Source organism: Numida meleagris, chromosome 2, assembly GCF_002078875.1.
Source record: "Numida meleagris isolate 19003 breed g44 Domestic line chromosome 2, NumMel1.0, whole genome shotgun sequence".
Classification (NCBI taxonomy): Eukaryota; Metazoa; Chordata; class Aves; order Galliformes; family Numididae; genus Numida; species Numida meleagris.
In genome coordinates, this window is record NC_034410.1 from 60,685,969 (window position 1) to 60,712,471 (window position 26,503).

A 26,503-nucleotide genomic window follows, 5' to 3' on the forward strand; every position below is an offset into this window, starting at 1 on the left:
GGCCTAAAAGACATCCAGCTTCATGCTGGGGTCATTGCCTGGCTTGGTACCAGAAAGCTAACAGAACCATTTCTAGATCTTTGCTGAGGATGACATATGGATTACAGCTAGGACATCCCCACTGCCAGGCAGTGCTTTGTTGCTGCATTGAGCCCATTTGCTTTCTCCTTTCAAACTGTTCTTGTGTCACAAATCAAATAAGCCTTCAGACTCCACTTTAGGTTGGGAAAACAGTTTTGTATCCAGCCAGCCTGCAGACAAAGATTCAAAGTGTAAACACAGCTTAAAAAAATTTCTCTTTTCCACTGCCACCCCCAAGTTATGCCATGTGCTGATCTGCTGCAGTGAGACTTGGGACACAACTCTTAGCAGCTCCACGGTGAATCAGACATGTTACACAATGATTCGATTAAAGGAAGCATTCCTATTCAGCTGAGACACAGTTATGTCATAGATTTGCACAGAACACTTTCCAAACTATCATTCACCCAACAGTCCAGAGCAGCTGTTAATATTTAAGGAGCACCAGAAGTTACTAAGTGTCTCTCAAATACCTGCGGGATTTAAATGTTCCCTGTGAGGTCCATTTGATAGACTTATTGTGATTTTGGCGGTGGTATAAGACTGATTCATTTGCGCCTTGAGTGTTTCCAGGTAGATGGCAAAGAATAGATAGCAAAGAGGTACAGCTTGCTGTGAAAAGTCAAGCATATGCATGATAAGGTATACTTTACGTAACGTGTACTTAGGCACAAAAACCTGCTCAGAAAGCATTATTCAGACTATAAAGTTCAGCACTCGGTAGATAAGAAGCCCAGCAAGGACGGCTGCCCTCGCAGCATTAGTGTGGTCCTGAGCAGTGGGCATTAGAGACCAACTTTGTGATACTTTGCTCTAGGTGGAAACACCACCGTGCACAGCATGGCTGAGGGTGGCCCTCCAGAGGAGCAGGGTCAGATGTGTTTTGATCACAGCTCATCCCAAGTTGGAGTCCTACTGCCCTGGCCCTCCTGCCAGCTGCTCATCACCCCTTCTCTGCCAGGCATGCAATCACACTTTCTGATCTGCCAGCACAGATCCATCTGTAGTCATTTCCTAACACAAATTCTGTCAAATGATCTGTGGTTTGTTGTTTCTTTTGTGGGGAGTGTATATATTTTTAAAGGGCAGGCAAAACAGTGCCCCCACCGAGCCAGACCATTTTCACAAACCTGAGGAGCAGCCAGAAGTGCTGTTCTACTAGCAGATCTGAGGGGTCAGCAACCTATGAGACAGGATCTGCTGCAGAGAGAACATTGTGTCTGACTGCACCATTAATGAGCTCCTGTTCAATATTTCTTTTTCACCATATTGCTCAAAGCATGGTACCGAAGCTGAAGTAACGGTATCTGTCAAACCCTGTGGTGAAGACGGAATTACTACTACTTGCAACACCCACCTTTGTAGTATCACAAATACCCATTTGTTCATTAATTTTAAAGGCCCGATTTGATTCTCTTTTTTTAAATTATTATATTTAGAAGCTTCAGCATTATACAGCACTTTAATTGATCACGGAACAACAGATGTTGACTTTTGCTACAAGCATAAGCATCAACATCTGAAGTTTGTAACATGGAATATAAGAAATATACTTTTTAAAATAAGCTGTCAAAACCTTACTAGCATCATACAGGAATTAGAGGAGAACCATGGAGAGATTTTTATTTTCCAGGGCAAGACATTGCTCTGTCAAGCTCTAGTCTCCTTCCTTACTACTTCATTTCATGTAATATATGTTTTCTGATTTCCATGTTAAAAAAAAACTCAGGGAAAAAAAAAAGCCTGAATCTATCCCAGAGCAGATCCATCTTGCACCTTCAGCCAAGTCTTCCGGGAAAAAATAGTGTATGCTCATCAAATTAAAGGTGAGAATCTCATGTGTGAGAGTATTTTGCTCCATGGGCAACCTTAATTTTCATATTACCCAAAGCTTAAGTACTTGATTTTTAAATGTTAATACAAAGAAAACAGAAAAGGACATAATCATTATTTCCTTGTTTTATAAAAGCACACTGAAAGCCAAGTATGCTGCTGTTGTTTCTGAACACTTCAGCCATTAGCGCCCAGGAACCTGCACAATGGGTTGGAAGATGTCTACCACTTGAACTAAAGGACATCTTCCACCAGTGTTTGACCATTGCCCTGTATATCAGCCAGGATGTCTGCGTGTGTGACTAAGAGACAGACGGAGACTTTCCTACTGGGTTTCAATGCTAGTAAGCACACACCAAAGAAATACGTGGTACAAGAGGCACATACTCTTCTGCTTTTCCTTCCCAATCCTGATTAATTCTGCCCCACCCCACTACTCCATTCCTGTTTTGATTATTCTTCACGGATGCACCCCTTCCTTCCTCTCTTCCTTCCTCCCTCCTACGGGCTGCATATCACCATCCCTGCCTCCTTGCCCAACCACTCTCCTCTCTCTGAGTCCCTTCCTCCCTTCAGTCCTTCTTTGCCAGCCTCCCCTTACTGTGTAGTCTCCCAGCTCCAGATGAATTCTCTGCCTTTGCTCTCCTTGCTCTCCCTCTCCTTAACAAGCCTGTTACTTTACTTCCTCTTAGCTTTATTTCTTCTTTTAAAACCCGTCTCCCACTTTCCTCTTCCACAACTTCTCCTCTCTCCAAACTGCTTGCCTACTGGCATGGATGGTGGATGGATTATCAGTGATGGACAGATGAAGGCTCTGAAGACTTTGGTAATTTGCTCTGTCCAAAAAACTCTGCAGCAGTAACTACAGATGCAGACTGCTTTTGTCCCTTTCACCCAGGGCTGAGTGGGAGCTGCTGTTAACTGTGTCCATGCAGACATCTTAAACTGCTCTCAGACACCATGAGTACCTCAGCTTGTCAGCTGCACAAATAAAAAGTATATAGTTTACATACAACAGGGTTTGAACTCTGGTCCTCTGGGAAAGGCAGGCCAGACTTTGGGGTTAGAGACCTGCCGCTTAAAAATAGCCAGGTCTATCTATGTCCTCCTAACCCTTATACCCTACTATAAAACATTTATTGTGCATCAGCTATCTACTCATATTAGCCATAGAGGAATCTGGTTTAAAGGATGTACAATCTAATTAGATGTTAAACCATTAATGGAAGTGCTACATCTCAGACTATTGCTTTAACATAAGTTTCTGCTTTTGGACATACTCAGTGAATGCTAATAGCTTGCTCTGCAAGGTCATTTACACAGTGCTCTGAAAATCCCCCGAGGTTCCCTCATGAGCAGAAGCTGAGTAGCTGGGAGAAAGAAGTAATGAGGTCCCACCTGAACCAAAGGTTCTTAAAGGTGCTTAATTAGTGATGGAAAAACACCACTCATATTCCCTGCATTCACCTTCTCTTTCACCACTGCAGATGAGCTGGGGGAATGGTTCAGGTAACATAGGGCTTTCTAACCAGTGAGGTGTGCCCATAGTGCAGGTGAGGCTCAGCAGAGTGCAGGAGTCCAGGCAAATAAGCTCTGCTGGGCTCTGCGCTCTTGTTCCCAGAGCTGGCAGCAAGAAAAAGCAGCATGAATATGGAGAGCTGGGATGTGGGGCAGTAATCAGCAGCAAACGCTCTGGGTGGTGGGAGGCTGAAGCAGGAACCTGTGGCAAATGTTGATGTTACCCACAAGGTACAAGGGTGGGGAGGAAAAGAAGTCAAAGTGCCAGTGCAAAGGCTTGCTCCAAAACTGCTGGCAACCACTGGCCTAGAGACATAGGCAGCTTGCAGCAATTAATGTATTCCATTACCTCATGGTTTTATGCTTCAGATGCAGATTAATAACACTCATTCAAAGAAAGAATGATATCATCTGCATAAAATCCCTCCCAGTGCCACAGAGTATTCTCTGGCTTTCTGATCACTGCTGGTCCACTGGGTTACTGATGATATTTCAATATTTATTTTCCTTTCTAATTTAAAATAAGAAGTAATTCCATCTTCCACTCGAATCTCTTTTGCAATAACCCTCCTAGCAGAGGACAGACTCTGCATCCAAACTTTTCTTTCTATCATCTCCACCTTTTCCAAGTGCCTCCTTCTCCTTTCATGTATTTATACAGTTCTCCCCAAGCTTGCTTTACAGCAGAGCCTCCACTGTGCCTGAACTGTGCTGTTGATGAGTCACAAGGTGAGCATGTGCAGCTGCTGATGACACAGTTCAGCTCAAGCACGAAGCCTTGACCAACTCTGTTATGTCTGGTAGACTTATCTCTCTTGCACTAGAGGCCATGATTTCATTATTCCCTATAGCAGGCATGCCCAGCCCGCAGGCCGCATCTGGCCCTACATGGCTCGCAATGCAGCCCACCCTCTCTCCACGATTTTAAGGCAGTGGCTCTTCAGGCACCCATTGCTCAGCAACAGCCAAAGTCTCGGTACGCTATTAGTGCTGTATGGACTGAAGGTAGGGCGTGGGGAGGGCAGTGCTGGCTCAAGTGATGGCAGATATTGTATTCATTTTGATACATTGACTAAACACACAGCTCCGAACAGTGAAGAATACACAGCGTGCTTTCCATTTTGATAAAGGAGTTTGAAAATAAAATCATAGTATCATAGAATCTTTACAGTTGGACCTTTAAAGGCCATCTAGTCCAAATTCCCTGCAATGAACAGGGACATCCCCAGCTCATTCAGGCTGCTCAGAGCACCATCCAGCCTGACCTTGAGTATCTCCAGGTATGGGGCTTCCACAGCCTCTCTGGGAAACCTGTTCCAGTGCCTCACCACTGTCACTGTAAAAGACTTTTTCCTCAAATCCAACCTAAATCTCCCCTCTTTTAGTTTGAAACCATTTCCCCTTGTCCTATCACCACAGACTGTGCTAAAGAGTCAGTCCCCTCCTTTCTTACAGCACCCCTTTGGATACTGAAAGGCTGCTCTCAGGTCTCCCCAGAACTTTCTCTTCACCATACTGAACAGCCCCAGCTCTCTCAGCCTGTCCTTGTAGGAGAGGTGTTTGATCCCTTGCAACATTTTTGCGGCCCTCCTCTGGATGCGTTCCAACAGGTCCATGTCTCTCCTGTACTGGGGGCTTCACATCTGGATGCAGCATTCCAGGTGAAGTCTCACCATCGCAGAGCAGAGGGACGGGATCACCTCCCTCGACCTGCTGGCCATGCTTCTTTTGATGAAGCTCAGGATACAACTGGCTTTCTGGGCTGTGAGGGCACATTGCTGGGTCATGTCCAGCTTTCCATCCACCAGTACCCCTAAGTCCTTTTCAACGGGGCTGTGCTCAATCCTTTCATTCCCCAGCTTGTATTGGTAGTGGGAGTTGCCTCGACCCAAATGCAAGACCTTGTAGGTGGCTTTGTGGAACCTCATGAGTTTCACCTGGGCCCACTGCTCAAGCCTGTCTAGGTCTCTCTGGGTGACATCCCATTCCTTGAGTGTGTCAAATGCACCCCACATCTTGGTTTCAAGACTGCCAAAAATATTCATCAATTTATATTTTCAGTTGATATAAATACATGACCTGCCAATTTTCAAATTGAATATACAGAGTTGCAATCAAGCATTCAACTCAAAAATCTGATCATGTCTCTCTACTGGACTTTCATAATCCCTATCTTAGCAAAGAAAAATATCCTTCACTTCAAAATCACACCTTATTCATGACATCACATTTTGACAGTGCATACATTTTGAACAATAATTTTCAAGTATGAAGTACAGGAAGAGTAAAATTTCATCAAAAATCTCTGATGAACACCTTGAGACCTCACTAAGAATTGCAACCAACTGACACTGAACCAGCCTGGTGTGCCGGTTTCACAAAAACAAGGTCAAATATCCCACTAGTTTTATGTTTTTGTTACTCTCTATCTTTCAAGATTTTAAGAAAAATATTTTAAATTAAAACATTTTATTACTTATATGTTCGTGATATTGTATATTTTGCGAGGGCTGCTCTGAAAGTAATACGTCCTGTTTCATGATGTTGGTCCATAACATCAGAGGTGGATGTTGGTGGTGTGGCAGTAGAGGTTGAACCTTCCCACCAATATTCCATTACATTTTATTGCTGTGACAGATGGCAGCAGAGAGGCAGTCAGACAAAATGGTGTCTGACATGGAAGGGTGTATGAAGCAAAGATGTGGAATTGAATTACTCCATATGCAGAAAAAAATTGCGCCCACTGACATTCACCAATGCTTGCTGAACATTTATGGAGACAAAACAGTGAATGTGAGTGCAGTGAGATCGTGTGTGGTATGTTTCAGCTGTGGTGACAGTGGGTCACCTCCACTGCTGCAGATTTTTATGAGCGCAGCATGCAGCTCTTGCTCACTGTTGGTGAAAATGCACAGCTCATGGTGGTTACTATGTTGAAAAATAGTGTTTTGTAGCTGAGATTTGCTTTATCAAACAGTGTTATTGTGCTCTTTGTATCTGTTGTAGTTTCCATGCAAATAAGCAAGGTTACTTTTGGAGTGACCTCCATATATGCAGCCCAAGACGATTTTTATTCACTAAATGCAGCCCAGACAAACCAAAAGGCTGGACATCCATGCCCTACAGCTTAATATCTTAAGTAACCACCTGCCTGTCTCATTCCTACAGCGGACCGTCTGCAAGGGGCCTGAGCATCTTCAGCCTTCATCCTACCAGTGATCATCTGGGGGCAGGCTGTGAGCTTATGGGACCTTTTCTTGAGAAAAACAGCCATTAGACTCCTATATACCATTCTGCAGCACAATCTAGCCTTGTGCTCTTTGGTACCATGATCTCAGTAAACATAAGCAATCATCAGAGATACCAGAGCAAAGGAAATAAGACAGAATATTCTTTTGAATAGAAAAAATCTCACATATACTCGTGTACAACCAGATATCAAAGCACCTCTTGAATGCTGGAGAAGAGTGGTCATTTCTCATCTTTTTCACAAAACTTCCATTAAAGACCAGTTGGGTTCACATGTTTGCCATAAGAGGAGGATATAACCAAGAGCAATTATAGACATTGAAACAAATTCTAAGAGTGAAACCAATTCTAAAGATTTTATTGTTTTTTCCTTTCGTATTTTGATCCATTTCTAATCTGAAACATGCAATTAAGAACATGTTGCGCTATCTGCAACAATAGGCAGGGTTTACATATAGCTGTTAATTATCACAGAAGGTGCTGGGAAACATTTTGTAAAGCTCTGTCTACACTGTGCAAAAAGAAAATCACAGCTGCAGCTAAGCAAGCAACATAATAATAATTACCCTGAAATCATCTGCTTGAATTTTCAAATGAATTCACTATGAGCAGGCTTAGGCTCACATAGCATTCCTTTTCTGGCAGCTTTCTATCAGTTCAATAGCACAGGCTTCTTATAGGACCTTAGAGCTGGAAAGATTTTCTGGGTGTCTGATTTTCACTCCCTGCTGTGGCTGGCAGACATAGTATATCTGAACCACTTACAAGTGATAAAGCTCTATCTTTAAAAGGAAGGGGGTGGGCAATTCTTTCTATTATTCCCTTTAAAAGTATACTCTCCATTTATAAGTGCCTTGTTTCCAGCTAGATCTTGTCTTAGCTAGCGTTATCTGTTAGCACCAATGATCTTTCCACTGTTTACCAGGTATTTATACACCACTCTCATAACCTCTTGCAACCAGGGTTTTGATTTGTTAAACATGCTAAGCTCTTCTGGTCTCCTTCTGCAGAAAGTTTCTAGATGGTCGAACAAAAAAGGAAAAAAGAAAACAAACCCAGATCTCTATCCAGACCCACATATGGAGATTTCCATCAGATGTCTGCCACCATTCAAAAAAACACACAAATTCTTAGTACTGTTCTGTATTGTTGCAAGAAAACAGATTGCCCCAAAGCTGCAGAAGGAGAGAAAAGACTGCTTCCTAAGCTCTTGGCTGAGCATCAACACAACCCAGTGCATGTTAGGCCTATTTCTCAGAAATGTTAAGCACCAGCAACCCTCTTCATGTTCAGGTGAAGCCGAAGATGCCCAGACCAAGCCCTTAAAAGTGTAATTTGGCTCTTGAAGTAGATGTAGAATGTGTCAACATTTGTCCAATATTCTATCATGACACCTAATGTCCTTGGGCACATTTAAAATGTGGAATAGTGGCAACATTTCACATCCTTAGAAACTATTTTCCCTCTTGCAGTCACTCAACTTGGCATGTTCAGTCTCAAAGTGAATCACAAGTACAACGCTTAATGGTCCTCTGTGGTCAGAAGCTGTCTGAAGACGCTGACTCATCTCCATCACATGCTCTGAAGATACTCTGATTAGAAAATGTCCAGTTGTTGACTGCTACATGAACTCTCACATTTGAAGACCTTTCCTGGGGCTAGTGCTTGGACAACAGATGGATGAAGTGTGGATGTATGTATCTGAAAGGAAGGTACAGGTGTATCTGAGGTAAGGGACTAGATGGGTCGCTGACATTTCCAATAGGTTTTGACAGTGTGAAAGGTGTGTTAAAGAAATCAGTGTCAAATTCTGTCATCATTCTGACTGATGTTAATTCTGGAAGAAGGAGGAAGGCACAGTAGAGCTCACTAAAGCAAAGGGAAGCTGCTGTGGTCCATGGTGTAGGGTCAGGTCCAGAGAGAAGATGTTCTGCGTTCCCTACAGCACAGCCCAGGAAAGCACTCAAGAATGTCCCGACATGGTGAGAAAACTGAGGCCCTCTATGGCACACAGACATTTTATTGTTTTGTCTAGATCTGTACTGCTCTCATGCTGCCTAAAATAAATAGTGTCGAGGGGGAAGGAAGGGAGTGTGGGGATGTGGTTGGAAACCTTTTGCAAAGGCTGCTCTATATGTTGCAGCTATCATGTGTCCCTACAGAGGCAATATGCCAGAATACCCACAGAGCTGTGCTCTGGGAAAGGGTTTGATTAAGCTGTCAGGGAGTCTCTGAGACCTGACACCAGTCTCAGGGCCTGCATCAGTGACAGCTAATCACTACATGGAGGTCAAGTTCAGTACTGACAAAGATTTGAGCTGGCACCAAAGACAAGTCAGCTACATGAATTTGGCACGGGATGCCAAAGCTCCTGCAGAGCTGGGTGCCAAGTGCTCAGTTCTCAAAAGGGGATGCTCTCTTCGGGAATGTGCCTGGAAATCCAAAGCCATGAAACTAACAATCTACAGGCTGGACCAACTCATGCATGAAGGAGGGAAGACAGAGCTAGGCATACAATGTTGAGCTCTCCATGGCTCACCATGCAAACTGCTGGGGGTGAGGAATTGAATCACCAGCCCACAACCTCCCAGCTCTCCAGGAAGGTGGGAGACCCTGTGGTTTTCAGGCCTGCTGCTCCTGGTCCTGCTAGTCACGTGTAAAGTCCTGAGTTTCCAGCATCCTCCCCTCTCCAGCAGCCTGCCAGAAACACAGTGACCCCAAGGGTTTTTCTTTTCATGGAAAATTTTGAAATACAGGTTTCATTCCAATCTGGAAAGCAACCAGATTTTGCAAGATTGAAATCCTCCACAAAATAAAATGACTTTTCACGGCACAGCTTTACAGATTGATACAGACTGCATCCTACCAAGAGGAGCCTCCTAAATGAGTGTTGCAATCAGAATTTCCCGGTCTGTCACTTTCAAAAGCACAATTAGTTGCAAAACCAATGCTCATAGTTTTGCAGAAAGGCACAGAGACCAAACAAATCAGACGCAGCATCAGCAAAAGGGCACACAGACTGCACTTCTCCTTCTTGTTGTCCCTTGTCTGATGGAACCACAGTGGAAGCCTCTGTCACACCCTCCCTTGACGCAAGCATTGGGAGCTGCTTCTCTCAGCCCTGAGGTTTTCATGCTGCAGCCAGCAGTACTGCAATTATTTCAGTTTGCATATGCTATGGCTGAGTTCAGAGCAGTTGACTGCTTTGCACTTTTTCTTTATGGGAAGTCTGCAACATGCTGCCTTGTGCTATCAGCCAGCAGGCTGAGATGATGCTGGCAGGTTTGTTTCTAGTTCGCTTACTCATTTCCCTCTTTTCCCCAGTAAGAATACCCAATTCAATTTAAAACAGAGACAAAATACAAACTGAGGATGGAGGAATTCTGTACCTGAAGGAAGACTGCATCATAGGTTTTTGCACAACAATTACTTCTGCTTGTGCCTTTAAACACATGTGTGTGGCTCTACATTTTACAGCTGTTGCCCAGCTTACCTACTGCATATGGATGATAGGACACTTGACTGTGAGACAGGTTCAATTAATTCTACTTTGCAGTTAGTTTGGTGAATTCATCTGGTGCTCTGATCCGAATGACGCAGTCTTTTTAATATCTACAGGCACAGGAGAATGCTGCAAAGTAATATTTCTGAAACAGAAAAGCTCTAAGACATGATTGAGACAATACAACTTTTCCCTTGTTGTACAAAATGATCACTGTAAACTCCCTTTCCATTAAGTATCAAAAGCTGGAGGCATAAGGAAAGGCTGAAGAGATGTATTTTTACTTGTAGTTTTATTGGGAGAAGATTAAAGAGAATAAGCATAAACTTTAAATGATCTGTTTCAGAAAATACAACTTATATAACAAGGAAATAGACTCGTCTTTTTTTTCTTATATTCGTTTCTGGAAGAAAGCTTAGCTACATGTCTATGCTATCCTTTCTGGTGTTGGTGTTGCAAGATGGCTATGATTTCCGTATATGTCTATGTTATTCATTCACTCCCCCAGCCCCATGGGGGGACCAAAGACCCCCAGACCACTTCCAGTCAGAGCACTTCCTTTGTAAAGCATGCAAAACTCAAGTGCATGGCCATAGCGTACTCCTCCTTTACCCTACCAGCATGCGCAGCCATAAGAAAGCAGCAGTCATTAACACACTGAGCTCATTCTAAAAACATCTCAAAAGTTTCTAGGAATAATTCCATTGACCTGCTCTTTCATACCAGACATCTTGTGTCCACTCCCTCTCCAGGCAGCGAGCTATCCCTGAGTGCTAACATGTGAGTAGGAGTTTACACTGGAACAATATCAGTTATTTATCCTGGGATTTCTGGGCGTCTGCACAGAGTGAATGTCTGGGATCTATCCAAAGAGGACTGATTCCAGGACAGATCAATTTGCTGGAAACTGGTAGATTTTCTTCTTTTTTTTTTTTTTTTATCTTCCATTTTTTACCTTTATTTTTAGTTTTACTTTTCATCTTTACATTGACTTTACATTGACAAACACCTCCCACGGACTTCTAAGAAATGAGAGAAAAAAACTAAGGAATGAAAGAACAAACACCAGAACTTATAAAATAAAAAAAAGCAAATAACTTTTCAGGTATGCTGGCATAACCCAGGTGAAGTAACTCCACATGATGGAGTAAGTGTAAATTCAGCTCCGTGTTGCTGGGAAGGATCAGAGAAGAGGACGGCACAGGCAGGAATAAGGAGGATGGTGCACAGACCTCATGCACCACAGCAAAAAAATAAAACACAGAAAAAGGAATAAGCTGCCTTCTTGCATAGAGCTTCTGGAGAGTGAGCTCTCTTTATTTTACTACTCAGATTAAATGCTCGGCATTGCCTTATGGGGTGTGCATGCCTGCAAAGTTCAAATATTTTATGTGGGACTTATCTGGCCTGGAGGGAAATTCCTGATGCCCCTATATTTAACTTCTAGCACAACAGGCCAATAAAATTCCCCGTAGTTTTAACTCTCTCGGCAACGACTGTCCAAAATTAGACAGCAGCCTTTTTTTTTTTTTTCCCTCCTCTCATAACAGCACAAAACTATCCAGAGGAATTTCACTAGATGAGGAAATAGTTACCCCATCCTAAAGTGGGATGACCCTAACAAGGAACCGCATCCGTTTCTGCTTTCTGTAATGTGGGGAAGCCGCTCGCAACAGAGTTTTAACACTCTTGCAGCCCACAGCTCTTGTGGAGCAGCACCAGCCCCAGTGGCATAGAGGAACTATCCCTGCCATCAGTGGTGAGGCACTCGTCAGCCCATTTCTCCAGCCTGTTGAGGTCCCTCTGCAAGACAACACAGCCCTCTTGTCGTGTCAACCATTTCTTCCAGTACTGCTTCATCTGCAACACTGCAGAGTGTGCACCCTATGCCATCATGCAGATCATCAGTGAAGAGTCTAAACAGCACTGGCCCACGTATCAGCCTCTGGGGCACACTGATTATACCAAGCTGTGTCATTGATCACACTAGGTCATACCAATGTACCTGGAGAAACCCCTCCTGTTGCCCTTCATGTCCCTCACGAGATTCAATTCCAGATGGCTTTTGTCTTTCCTTACCAACTCCCTGCGCAGTCCAGCAGTGCCCATATATTCCTTCTGAGTCACCTGCTCAGGCAGTGCCCACCTTAACGCCTCTTGTACACTTCCTTTTCCACCTGAATTTTGTCAGGAGACAAAGTTCTCCTTGTTCACCCATGCACGCTTCCTGCCGCCTTTTCTTATTTTCCTGCTCATTGGGATAGACCATTCTTGAGCCAGGAGGAGGTGATCCTTGAAAATCAACCATGTCTCCTGGACCCCTCTTGTTTCCAGGGCCATTTCCCACAGGTTCTTCCAAGCAGAACCTGAAGAGCCCAAATCCTGCTCTCCTGAAGTCCCAGGTTGTAATCCTGCTTTTAGCCATGTTTCCTTCCCTCAGGATCCTGAACTCCCCCATCACAAATGCTGAAGAGCAGAAAGACACCTTGTTCCCAGCTTGGGCTCTGGCACAAAACAGATATGAAAAGCCAATTCTTCATGTGCTCGAGTGAGAAAAAAAATGAGTCTAAAAATAATAAAAACGATAGATCTTTCTTTGGAAATGTTGCCTGAAACATTTGTTTTTGTCTCTTTTTCCTTCCCAAATGGCTTCTATGAGAATATTTCTTAGTGCTTTTACATAACATTTTATATTGTGTTAAATCACCGATCAGATTTCTTTGAAGGGAATCCTTGCGGGGCTTTTGCAATGCTAGAAAAAGAAGAGAAGAGAAAAGCATATTCTTTTCTTTCTTTCCAACTGGAAAAAGCCAACCCAAATCAACAGGGAAATGGTTTAATTTCAGACTCCTACAGCAGTGTTATATTCATTGGCAAAGAGAGAATAAAAAACATGTTAAAAGGTACAACTGATATTTCATTTTCTTTTTTGACTGTTTGGCATAGTTTTTCCTGTCTACTAATGTGGTGTAAACAATTTTTTTTTTTTAAAGATGCAGATTTAAAATGTTCAGCTCAACCAGATCCTTAGTCTTCTGCTGGCCAAGAAGTAAAGGCTTTGGCTGTGTGGCATGATGGGTTCAGATTGCCACCGTTGCGCTGCTTTTTGCCACACGTATTTGAAACATGGAATTTTCTATTTCTTTCAATGAGTGCTAAGAATAAGGTGCAGGTAATTCTGCTCATTGATCAGAGCCTCTAAAATATAGACATCCAATTGCACGTTAGCCAAACCAGGCTTCACATAAAAGATGTAGGTATTCAATGCTACTTGAAGAATGTCTATCATAAATACTGACACAAAAGTCTGTAAAAGTATATGTAGCAGAGATTATGGTTAAAAAGCTTATAGAAGCTTCTGGAAAATCTGGCAATTTTTGACATCTGTAAATACAGAAACAATGAATGTAGGCTTTGTTCATCTGTTATGCTGAAACTTGCATATTAAGTATCACTAGATGATTTTGCCTTTTTGTTTTGTACCACTGGGGAGAAAATGTAGATACATCAGAGAATACAATTGCCCTCTCTACACAAACTCACAATCCTGAAACGCAACTAGACTTCATGGGAATTGAGCCCCCTTTAAACAGGGGATTTCTGTGGTGCTCTCTTTGGTTACCCATGGAGAACCAGCCCACCATGCTCCGGCCTCCTGACCATGTGGTGCCCATTTGTATTCCTTGCTTCCCCACACTCCTGTGCAAACAATTTCCATTCTGGGGGCAGGTTTTCAGAAGGATTTAGTACCAAACATCTCTCCTAAAATAAATGGCTGCATTTTCAAAAAAGCTCAACGTATTCTCTATGAGTGAACTGCAGTGCAAAAGACTCTCTCTACCCTATTTTGACATCTTCACTTACTTAAATATCCCAACAGACTGGGTACCAGTCCCTAATGAACACTTCTGACTGTCTGTCTTTCTAACAAGTTTTTGAGGTTTGTAATAAAAACAAGTATAATCCAAATTTTGTTGTAAATCTATTTATTTTATCTAAAACTCCAAAGTTTGAAGAAAGAGCTGGCATTATTCACAGTACAAGTCACTGGAGCCGTACATTTCAGCACAGATAAATCTCTGCAGCATTAAACAGAGATAGCAAAACACAAAGAAGTCTACTTGCAAATCCAGGGAGATTTTCTTGCATAAAGGCAAAGCTGTTAAAGTTTTAACAGGACTGAAAATTGCAAGAATATGCATTTACAACCAAGTACTGCATAAAACACAGTTTGAAATGATTCCACTTTTAAAAAATGCTGGTGCCCATTAAAATACGAATTTGCTCATGTAGCTTTCAGATGCATCCCAATAGAGTGTAAACCGAAAAGTCGTTGCATTTCATTGCACAATAGTCAGAAGCAAAAGCGATGCTGCGTTCTAAGCATTCATTAAATGTTGGAATATGTACTGAGGATGTAAATGTTGACTAGACTCTCAGGGAAGTGCATCATTTATATTCAAAACTAAGCTTCATAATAAATACCAAGCATCAAATCTCCTTGGACAGCGTCTCTCAATAGATTTCTAAAAACGTACATTTATGGAGTAAACAGAATATTTAATGGCTGCTAGCAGTAGATCAGATTTGTTTTGCTTATGGGAGCTGTGGTCATCAAATATTCATGCTGATGGTTCTTACGTAATGCTGACAACTTTCTAACTTGTGAAATAAATAATGGGTCAGCGGGAACTGATGAGATAAGTAGATCGCTTTATCTGAGAGGGGTGACCAAGCTTTTCCTTGGCAGCAGGAAGATAAAGAGCTGCATTCTCAGAGCAAGAGGGAAAATGTGAAGGCATATTTCTTCAGCTAACAAATCAGGCGCATCTCTCAGTCTGGCTATGTATTATCTTATTTTCTCCTTCTGACCGTCCCTCCCAGAGCAGAGGATTTATTTGCTGGAGACAGGGTCAAGCAATGCAAAACTGACTCATAAGTTTCTGCTACCAGACGAGCTGAGCTGAGGTACTAGGTCACTTCAGGTGAGGGGAGGTTGGTAACGTGTACATAACCTCACCCTGTATATCTTACTTGGGCAGTTTTCCCTTAATCCTGTTACAGCAAATACAGAATTTTATGTCTTAAAGGAACACAAAGACTTTTTTTTTTTTTTTCAGTGACCCACACACTTCAGCACTGGTACACTTTTGATGCATTGCCCTAACACTACTGCTAAACCATATACTTAAGAATTTGGCATAATTGCACTGGAAGAATCTGCAAGTGAACCAATCAGGATGTACCATAAGACAAGATAAGATGAGAGTACATTTTCAGCACAGATGTTCTTCACTCTTTCACTCTCTCAGAAGACCTTTGTATTATATGAAAGCAATATGTTGTGCAGTACAGTCCCCTAGTACAATCTGATCACAGCACCTGGTCTTCCTCCCTCCAGTGCCTGGAATATCTCTGTACAAGTCAAGACAAGAAAACGTATTTCCACAGCAGCCTGGAGAAATACTGCAGGCCCAGCACTTTGTAATATCGGTGACTTAGTCACCAGCTATGATTTTCTGGAATTAAAACACACAAATTGCCTTTAATTTCTTCCACAATATGAGCTTCCTCATGTGCAGTTCAACGCTTGAAGTAATTTTGGATCTCATAGATTTAACTTGTTAGTTGTTTTAAGTGGTAAATTACAGAATCCACACAAAAATTGTTCAAAAGTCCAAGTACAGTGTGATGCAAGTTTAAGCAAAACTACAGCCCAAAAGTCCAGTTTTCAACCAGAAGATAAAATGCTTCAAGAACATAAGCTGATTCCAGTGCCCTTTCCAATAAAAACAAGGGGCAAATTCATGTGGAAATCACATACTCTTATATCCGTACTCCCAAGAATGACTTGCCTTGAACAGAGATAGTGATGCAGGGGACACTGGGTAAGTCCAACTTATTATTGCAGAACTTGAAAGGTATGAATGTTAGCAAATGGATGAAAGCCCTAAACTTCAGCCCTCACCTCAGATTTATCATAAAGCATGAGTAACTTGGAGCTTTATCTTGCAAATTTAACCTGAGCAGAGTTGCAGAATAGACTGAACAGGATAAGAGTGTAATCTGTATCTCTACTTTTTGTCGCGGTTTTCATTGCAGCATAAACTGTACTTTAGTGGGAACATGAGGTGTGAAAAACTTCCATCAAAATGAAATGATGAAAGTTATGTCATCATGATACAAGTGGCATCCACCAGAGACGAATTCTATGGAGGACAATTAAGAGATGGCTTCCTGCTACAGAAATTTCTCTCTTGTGCTCTGGCAGTTAGATGCTCCCTCCAGGGAAGGAGGAAAATCTGCATTCTTGTCAAAACGTCATTATTTTCTTCTCCTCTCCTTGAAATATATGTGCTATATATATTTTAGACAAGAGGTGGCTAAATTCTGTGTTGCAACACTGATGAAGACATCTATCAATCACATTATTCTAAAATTACTTTCAATTTCAACATTTTTCTCTTACTACAGCCCACTATTACAAACATTCAAGATGGAGAAAATCAAATTTGTAGTTTCTCCAAGTTCAGGCTTGATAAAACAAACGAACAAACAGAAGAACAAAAAGCCACTCCTGCCCATCCTTCAAAGTACTCTAGGTCATCTTGAGCTTCTTTTCACCAAATGCCAAGCCCAGCAAAAGCCACCAAGGCAGTTTTGCTGTCTATGAATGACACCATAACTCTGTTCTAATTTTCTGCATCCTTTCTGCAAATAGTCTATCACTTCAACTCCGTTTTCATTTTTAGCCTTCCCTGCCCCAGGTCAGCTGAGTTTGGCAGGATTATATCACCTAGGGTTTAAACACATCAAGCACTCCTGACACCTTTGAGTGCTCCAGGACAATGCCTGTTTTGACATCAGACGAATGCTTTCACTACTAACTCAGCCCTTTTGTCATGTTTAGGTTTGGCCAAGCCTAAGAGCTTTGGAGATATTCTCCTATTTGACAAGTTCTTTCAATACATTTTCTTCTGTATAGTTTTGAGTAGCATCACTAGACAACACCAGGAGAGAAAAAATACCACTCTTGAGTAGGTGACTTCTCAATGGCTCAGCGGTATCCATCTCTCTGAAGTGATCCTTCTGGCCATCTGTAATCCAACTCTTTTCCAAGTTCTGGTCTCCTGATAGTTCAAGGATTTGTTGTTACTGTTTTTGTTTCATTTTGTTGGTGTTTTTTGGTGGGGGATGAGATGGGGGTTGTTGTGTTTCTTTCCCAATACAAGTGCAGCATTTGCCATTTCTGTTTTAGCTCTTCCTATTTCTTCCTTACCTATTTCCTACTGTAGGTTTTTTTTTTCCCTTTTTTTTTAAATTGGATTAATACAGTAAAATTTTCACTTTCTGATGGTTTGATTAAAATAGCCTCCTGGTTCTTGCCTGCTAGGTGTACTGGAGTTCATACTCAGTTTTAATTCAGTGATATTCCTGCTTTCAAATGCTCTACTGTTTGTTGGGTTTTTTTTTCTCCTCTTTTTTTTTTTTTTCTCCTTTCTCTGCTCTCCCTGTAGGATTTAAAAAATAGTTGAATTTATTTCTCTTTTAAATCATTTTCCTAAAATACAGTGCTGGTCTGCGTTAGGTTACGTTTCCTTGCCCAAAGATACAGAAAACAATTAATTTACTGACCAGAAGTTCTGCTGAAGCCAGGCTTATGCCATACTGGTACAATATCAAATACTTGAAGAGACTATGACTAAATTTTTGTTTTATTTTTTCTTAAAGATATCTGAGAATTCCCCGTCATCTCCTGTATTCCACAGAGTAGGCTGAGGCCATCTGTGGGCCATTTGCCCCCACCTTCTATTTGCAAAATCTACATGGATAAAAGTTGAGCAGCTTCCAGATTAGCTTGCACAGTGGGAGCTGATAGCGGAAGGAGATTGCTTCCTGTTGGCACAGCAGCTGGTCAGCGCACATACACCTTTTCCAATGAGGTTTCAGCTTTTTCCTTTAGATAGTTTAGGGGGCTTATGTAGTATCTCATGCGTGAAAGTACTTGGCTAGCAGTAAGAAATGAGACTGAGTTCATTAACGCCACTGAGAAACATTGCTTTCCCTGCACCTAATTCACAGGTCTGTAATTATGGCTGTGAAAATAAGCAAAAGTAAGGAGCCAGCTTCCCACATCAGGGTCCATTTTTTTACACCTGTGTTTAGCCTAAACATATGGAAGATTGCTTTACATAGTCTTACATGGTACTTTTATTTATTTTCCTAGAAAGACTGAGCGAATTCACATAATACATTCACATCCAACTAAAGTTGGTTTACCATATCCTATTGGAAATCCTGCTTAACCATATTAAACAACCTTCTTGAACAAAAGTGCAGGGGAAGAAACATTATCACAGGGACATGAAAATAAATTTGACGTAAGGCAGTGCAGGTCTGTTAGCATGTTTTGCAGTAATTAGATTATTTTCTCACTTAAATCAGCAGAGAAACAAAGAAATTGTACCATCAGCATCAGGGCGTTCCATGGTTACTTGATGTGGCCATCTGCATCCCAGCCAAGCAAACAAAGCAGGACACTGAAATCAAACACCACCTTTCTTATGTCCTTGCCCCAGAGCTTTGGGCAACCACAGCAGAACCTGCAGTTGTGTGGTTGCACAGGGTGCTACAACAGTGTAAATGGCAATAACTCCATCCTGCTAGATATAGGTAATGTAGCCCTCCTGCCTTTTGGGTCAGGATGGATCAGCTCTAGCAAATCCAGCATCTCTCCCCACAAAAATGCATTCCCATCTTTTCATAGCTTTCATGTCTGCCATTTCCATCATGGCTGAAAACATCTGCTTGGGCACGTGGTGCCTTTGCAGTGGCTCCTCATCACGCCATTTCCCTCTGTTGGATTGCACTCCAACAGCATTCCCAGTTACTGCAACACTCCAGGTGCTGCACCTGACACCAGAAATAGGATTGCTGAGATATGACACTATGTAACTGTGCTTACTAATTAGCTGATGCCAATTAAGGGAGCCTGGGCCCAGACTGGAAGATGAGATGGAGGGAGAAGCCATGTCAGCGTTCCACCACAAAGGCTGCCAGCATGGCAGTGCATTGTCTTTTACACATTCTGGGGTGAAGATCAAGGAAACATTTGCACAGCCTTTAAGGCAATGACCACCTTTTTCTCCTCTCTGCAGAGTGGCATGCACCCAGAGTTCCCCATGAAGGATGTCCCAGAGCTGGTACAACAGATACGAATGGCAATATAAAAATCCATACAAAGTTACATGAAGTCTTTGGAATCAATGTTAAGGTGAACACTAATAATTTGCTGGCCCAGACCCTCAGAACAAGCAGCTGGTGACCTCTGAGACTTGCAGAAAGCAAACAGACAAACTAAAGTAACTTCAATGCACAGCAGTGTGCTGTAATGCTTACCAGTAAATAATCCTATTTGGCTAAGAGGAAAATGAATACAAATAAACCAGCTGAAGCACAGTAACACAAGTGATTTCCAAGATGTAGAAGAGAATGTGAAAGTGTTTTAGTGGGAAGGAGGAACATGTGGAAGGATGGGCCACATGCATCAACTCTCTCCTCTGGCTGGTGAATCATGCCCATCCCATCTTTTCATTTTATTCCTCTCTGCCTAAATGCATTAGGACAATGAGGCTTCAGCACTAAGAAATAAACCTTGAATTAATAGTCTACAAAAGAATTAACTGATCCATAATGCACACTCTCAGTATGACTTCTCAGCACGATAGTTCTGTCTTCGCCTGCCTTCTACATCTATGTCCCTATCTTCAGTATTCTTTATTTCTCACTTTTATGACTCAATTCATTTTTAGACAGGACAAGAAATAAATACCAGCTGAATATGTCTGAGTGGCAATTACACCACTTACTAGGTCAAGCCTATATAGGCTATTGTGGCCACTGAATGCCTCCTCTGTGTGAGCACACCATAGATGGTAGATGTACCTCAATGCATGGCCAATTGTTCATCTCTTTCTTCCCTCCACTCCATTGTTTACTGATAGATTTTTTTCTTTTTTCTTCAGTTATGCACCCTGGCTGAAAATAGAGGCAGTTGAATGGGAAAACCAGTCCTGTGCATACCAGTTTCCAGCCAAAGATGGGAAACAGCCACAATATCACAGAGAGGACCTGTGCTTCTGAGTGAATTTTAATAGATTAACAGAAAGGCATAGTTTTAGATTTTCAATTATGACAACTCTTTCAAGTTGACCTAGATCATAAACGAATGCGCAAATTATTACAACCTATTGAGGGAAAATGTACGTAACTACACTGAAAGCTACAATCAATATTTCTTATGTCGGTATATTGATTCTGCAAAGTGCTGAGCATAAGGCCTCTGAAATCCCAAAGCAAGTTATGTGCATGGTTAAAGGAGAGCCTGCATCTCGTCCCATGGAGATTGGTGACTGAGACCTGCAGAGAAAAGGGTCTGGGGGGAAACCTGGGCCTCGAGCTCTTCCCTGGGGGTTGGCTGAAGAAGAGAAAACCCCAGGCTTTGGTGGCAGCAGCCAGTTGTCCTGCCTGCTTCACAAATGGGGAACAGTCCCTTGCCTCTGTAACACTGAGGAAGGTGGCAGCTTCTCCCAATCTTCCCACCAAACCGTCTTCCTGAAGCAAGTGACAACTTGCCATTGCAGGGAAGCAAGCGAGATGTCTGCCTGCAGCAATATCATCTTCAATTGCGAATTAATCAAATCTCAGAAGTTGAGCTTAGGTGTTACAGGCTTCTCTGGGGAGCTCAAATTTACCTGATAGAACTCAAAGAGTTTTAAACAAAATTATAGCTACAATTTAGCAAAGAAAATGTGTATAGCTACACTTCTTATCGTCGGAGTGCTGTAAAATTGAAGCAAATTTTCAATCTGATTAACTCATCCAGAATGATTCCTATTGAGTAATTATCTTCAATAAAGTTCTGTCAATACAATTCCTAGCTATTGTCATTTCATATCAAATATAGATTAGACAGTATAATGAATTCAAGTACACCTAAACTCAAAGTCGGATGAAATCCTTCTGTGATAATCAAGAGCGATAATCACACTGAGAAGATAAAAACAAAAGAACTTCACACAAGAGCTGTAAAACTTGTCATTGTTTCTGAATTAAGACAGCATGATTGATTTGTCAAAATTGTCTGGAGTATATGTCCCAGGTAAGCTCAGTTTAATGAAGCTTTCAGGAACACTTGCTGGAAAGAAAGAGCTGTTATTTTGGCTTCTGTAAAATAGCATAGCTTTAAAATAGCTAAAATCATTCAGGTGAAGATATGGCAGAGAAACATTGATCTAAGTACCAGTTTGCTAATGTACTTAGATAAGTGCTGTCTGGCCAGGAACACTGAAATGGCATACTGCCGGAGGGGTTAGTTTAACAGAATTTATATTTTCAGAGACAAAAAATCCTTCAGATGTGCTTTGGATAGGACACCATCAGCTGGTGCGTGGCCTAATACATCTGAGTGAGAAACTGTCACCTCAGCAGCTCCTGAGCCCATGCCTGGTGTTGGAAAAATAGGCCTACACCAGGCTAGAGGTCAAGTCGCAGCACCGCATCCAAAAGGGCAACGGAGTCATTTTTCCCAGAAGAATTTTTTTTCTGCCCTACTCAATAGCTTATAGGGAATTGAAACCTAGCAGCAGCAAAAATAGATCTGCAAGTGCAGCCCGGGGAGGATTGCCTCATGCCTGAACAAAGCAGGTTCCTACAGGAGCCGAGGCGTGGTGTGGGGCCATGGACATGTCCATCCACCCGGCCACTCCAGCTCAGTGAGGATGGAGGTCCCTTGCCCCATCCTTGTGCACAACACTGGCCTCCCATACCGTCCCCCAGCCCAGCATAAGGCACAGCACAGCAGCAAAGTAGTTGTTATTTTGACAGTCTTTTTAGTTCTAAAACTAGAGATTGCCCCTGCGCAGCAACAGCAACGCAACGACTTCTTTTTGTTTCTTAACTGAAAACTAAGCTGAAGAACACTGCTGTTGTACACACAGTTAATAAACGCAAACCACAGATAAAGGTGGGGAAAAGGGGACACATTTTAAAGCTCTATAAAAGCCCAGCAGCAGATTTGATCATGGATCACACAAAACTGAATAAAGCAGCCCCAAGCAGCACTCTGCCAGGGATCAGAAACCAGAACTCAGCTCCGAAAATACAGGATAAAAGCTACAAGGAGACCCCCTTCCTACTGGTAAAAAAGCTTGCTTTGCTGTTTGTTTGTTTTCCCTCTAAGTTACTGATACCACTTCTGTTTCAAATCTCTCCTATAACTGTGGTGTTCTCTCATCTTGCACGGTCTCACCACAAACTCAGACAGTACATGGCACAGGAGTATCCGCCAGGTAAATAAAGCTCTCACCTGTCCAGACTCTTAGCAAAGCATTTGGAATGGAAGTTTCAGTACTCAGATCAGTTCTAAATGCAGGATGGGCACTGCAAGATGCTGAGAGCTCTCGCCTCCAAATATTTCCTTGCTGGATTAAATCTATGCTCAGGCTGTGTTTGAGGATTGTTGAGGTGATGCCAACAAAATCCTTGAGGAACAGGCAAGCGTTTTGTGCAGATCTGCATGGATGCACGCTGTTAGGTTAGCCCCTTAACGCTTTGCACCTGATATTACAATTTAATTCTACTGCAACTTGCAATTATCTCTCTTCCTGGCTGCTTTAAACCCTTGCTTTCTGGTTACTGTAAATCCCCGCTTTGCCTTAGAGTTCCCCTTGGCTTTGGTTGCTCTATTATTAGTGATAGACTTACCAGTGCAGTAAATCAGCTCAGGCAGGGAGGCCGCAGCGTTACTCTTCTCCTTACCCTCTGCTTGACCAAGGACCAGCAGAAACCACACATTCAGGTGGCTGTTAAAGCTGGTTATCAGCCAGGAACAGTATCACCTGTAGTGCACTAACTACTCCTGCTTATGTCAGGATAAAACCTATCCCAATCAAGACAAAAACCATAATATTTTGAGATATTCCAATATTATGCACTGTGAGGTACCAGAGTGAATACCAATTAAGCCCTATTGTTGGTGTCAGTACGCACATCTGATCCTATAGAGCAGGTTAGTTGGAATTGCTATTATGCTGCTGCTTTAATTTTGCATCACACTGAGCATTACTTGCTAAATTTCTCCCCTCTCCCCTATCAGACAGCAATTTTGGAAGACCCTTTTATCTGAAGCAGTTGTGTCACCATCTATGTGCATAAACACACAGGTTTATTTATGTTTCTACAGACTGCAGTATAAGGCAGCACTTTTACAGCCATAGGAGAATGAAACAAAGAGATTCCATTAACTTTTAGTGGGGTCCAGAGAAGGCTGTGCTTCCTGTTACCTTTTCTCTGTTTTTATGAAGCAGAAATATGTAGTTACTTTCAATATTGGCATTCAGTAATTGAAAGATTTTAAGGAAAGAAAAGCCCTTGAAATTAATTTCCTTGATGTAAATTTCGGAGATGTTTGAACAGAAGGGAAAAATGCTAAATTATGTAACAAGGCCCAGTGTATTTTCTGAATAATGTATGATCTGGTCAGCACTCTTTTCTGGAGGGGAAGCAGAAGTGATCTAATGAAAGAAAAGAGTTCAGTATAATAAACAGAACTAGAGCAGTGTGAGGTAAACTGAGTGCAATTAGGACATTTCCCTTTCTCAGAAGCGTAGCTTGAAGCAACCCTGTGACCTGTGAGTAGAGGTCACAAGAGGATACACCTCTTGTGTACACATGGGGGCTGGGCTCGTGGGCTCACAGGTGCATCTTCATCACTCCTGCAGTCTAGCTGCAGGCCTGCACTGATGCTGTGGTCCCTCATGGCCATTTTTCCATCAGCAGATCCCACCTTCTCTCCTGCTCCTTCCTATCCCTCAAAGCCAGACATATCCAACCTGTGGGCCATCCTTGGCCTGGCCCAGCTGTCCTGCAGCTGTCCCCTGCACCACGCCATCATGGCAGTGGCTCTGGCCCACCAAGTGGCCCAGCCTAGCCCCAGTGCGCACCCACTGCTCCAAGAAGCACACATGGGTGTGCTATCAGCACTGTCTGGGCTGAAACCGGGACACGGGGAGGGTGCAGGGCAGTGCTGACTCAAGCAAATAGTTGTGTGCATTATGATATCTTGGCGAAACAAAGTCCTGGGTATGGCAAAAAATATACATCCATGCTTTGTTTTGATACAGGAATTTGAGAATAGGTTTCAAGATTGCCAAAAATATAACCAATTTTTTGGTATATCTACAATTCTATTTTCAGCTGACATGAATACATTACCTGCAAATTTTCAAGTGGAATGTATGGAATTGCAATCAGATATTCAACTCGAAAATCTGACCATGTCTTTTCACCATACATCTGTAAGCCCTCTCTTACCAGAGAAATGTCATTTGCTGCATAAAGACACCTTATTTGTGTCATCGCTTTTTGGCAGCATGTACATTTCTGAGCAGCTGTTTTCAAGGATGAAGTATAGGAAGAGTAAAATTTCACCAAAAATCTCTGACAAACACCTTGAAGAGCAGCTTGGGTTTGGTGGTTTTCTGGATACAGCTGAGTTATTTAAATGAGATGCAGCCTTCCTAGGGCAGACCTACTGTACATGGCAGTCAGACAGCGCTTAAGTCAGAAGTCATCAACCTGACTGCAGTGCATGGCAATCTGCAACGTGCTGCCCTGACCTGAGAGCTGCTGTTTCTCTGGACAGCTGTGAGCATAAAGCAGATTTTATTGCCATTTACAGCAGCTTATCAGGAAAGGAACAACCTCAGAAGTAACAAGAATGTTGTCTTCTGAAGCTTGAGAAAAACTAGCCCATACAGAAGATGAGCGTGTGAGACTATTACAACACTGTCTGGCACTCCTCAAACAATGATCTCACCTGCTGTGTGTCATGAGAGAAAGCATTTATTCCCTTCAGCCTCAGGGTCAGGTGCACAGATTACGCTGCAGAGGCTGAAGGTCTGTGATCAATCACTGGCAGAGGCTCCTCATCCCCTCCAGGACCCTTCACGACATCTATGGATGCAGCGGGTGCCTGTCAAAAGTCCCCAGCATCACCAGCCACTGTCTCACTTCCTCACAGTTTGTGCTTGCAACGTGGCAGAAAAGCGGAGTTCTTGAAGCAATGGCTTTGCTTCACTGCTGAGATTCCCCTGGTGGGATTTCCCACTGGTCAGAAGCAGCTGGGTTAAGCATACCCTGTCCTGCATATTAGCAGACAAGCCCCAGACTGATCTACAATAAGGACACAATTAAGGATGCTGAGTTTTTACCATTTTTAAGAAGGACAGAAAGGAAGATCTGGAGAACTATAGTAAGCCTCACCCCTGTGCCTAGAAAGGCCGTGGAACAGATCCTTCTAGAAGCCATGCTAACACATGGACAAGACAGGGAGGCAATCCAAGACAGTCAACATGGCTTCACCAAGGGCACATCACTTCCGACCAATCTGGTGGCCTTCTACAATAGAGCAACTGGAGCACCTCTCCTATGAAGACAGGCTGAGGGAGTGCAACTTTTTATGACTGGATAACAATAGGATAAGGGGGAATAATTTTAAATTGAAAGAGGGGAGATTTATATTAGATATTAGAAGGAAATTTTTCACTGAGGGTGTGGTGAGGCAGTGGCACAGGCTGCCCAGAGAATCTGTGGGTGCCCCATCCCTGAAGGCATTCAAGGCCAGGTTGGATGGGGCCCTGGGCAGCCTGAACTGGTGAGTGGCAACCCTGTCTATGGCAAGGGGATAGAACTGAATGATCTTTAAGGTGCCTTCTAACGCAAGCACTTCTAGATCTTCTGTGCCATCAGTTATGCATCCTCTTGCAGCAAAGCACAACGCTAAAGCAGGACAGGATTTCCCAATAGCCACAGTAGCATTTGTTTGCTCAGATATTCCTGCACCAGGCATGTTCCTTCATCATACGCTGCCAGAGGCGTAACTGGCTGCAGCTGGCCCCTTCAACTTCTCACACTGAGAAGTGTGCTAAGTTTGTTATCGTATCTTCCATGCCTTTTCAGGCTAACAGAGATGTGAATGTTTGAGCTGTGTCAACAACACACATTGCTGGACCTTGGAGGAAATGGAGACCTCTGGAATCATCGCAAGTGGAAAGCCGTTTTTGCCTTTTAATTAATAATCCAACCAACCATTTAATAGAAAGCAAAGAGATCGCAGAGAGGTGAAAGCAAGGTGTATAAACTAGTGAAGGCAAGGTGTGACTGGACAAGCCTTCCTGGGGTGCTATTAGCAGCACTCATATGCATTAATAAAGCAGTGGCTGAAACACATGGGAAAAGATGAGACGCATATAGCTGCTT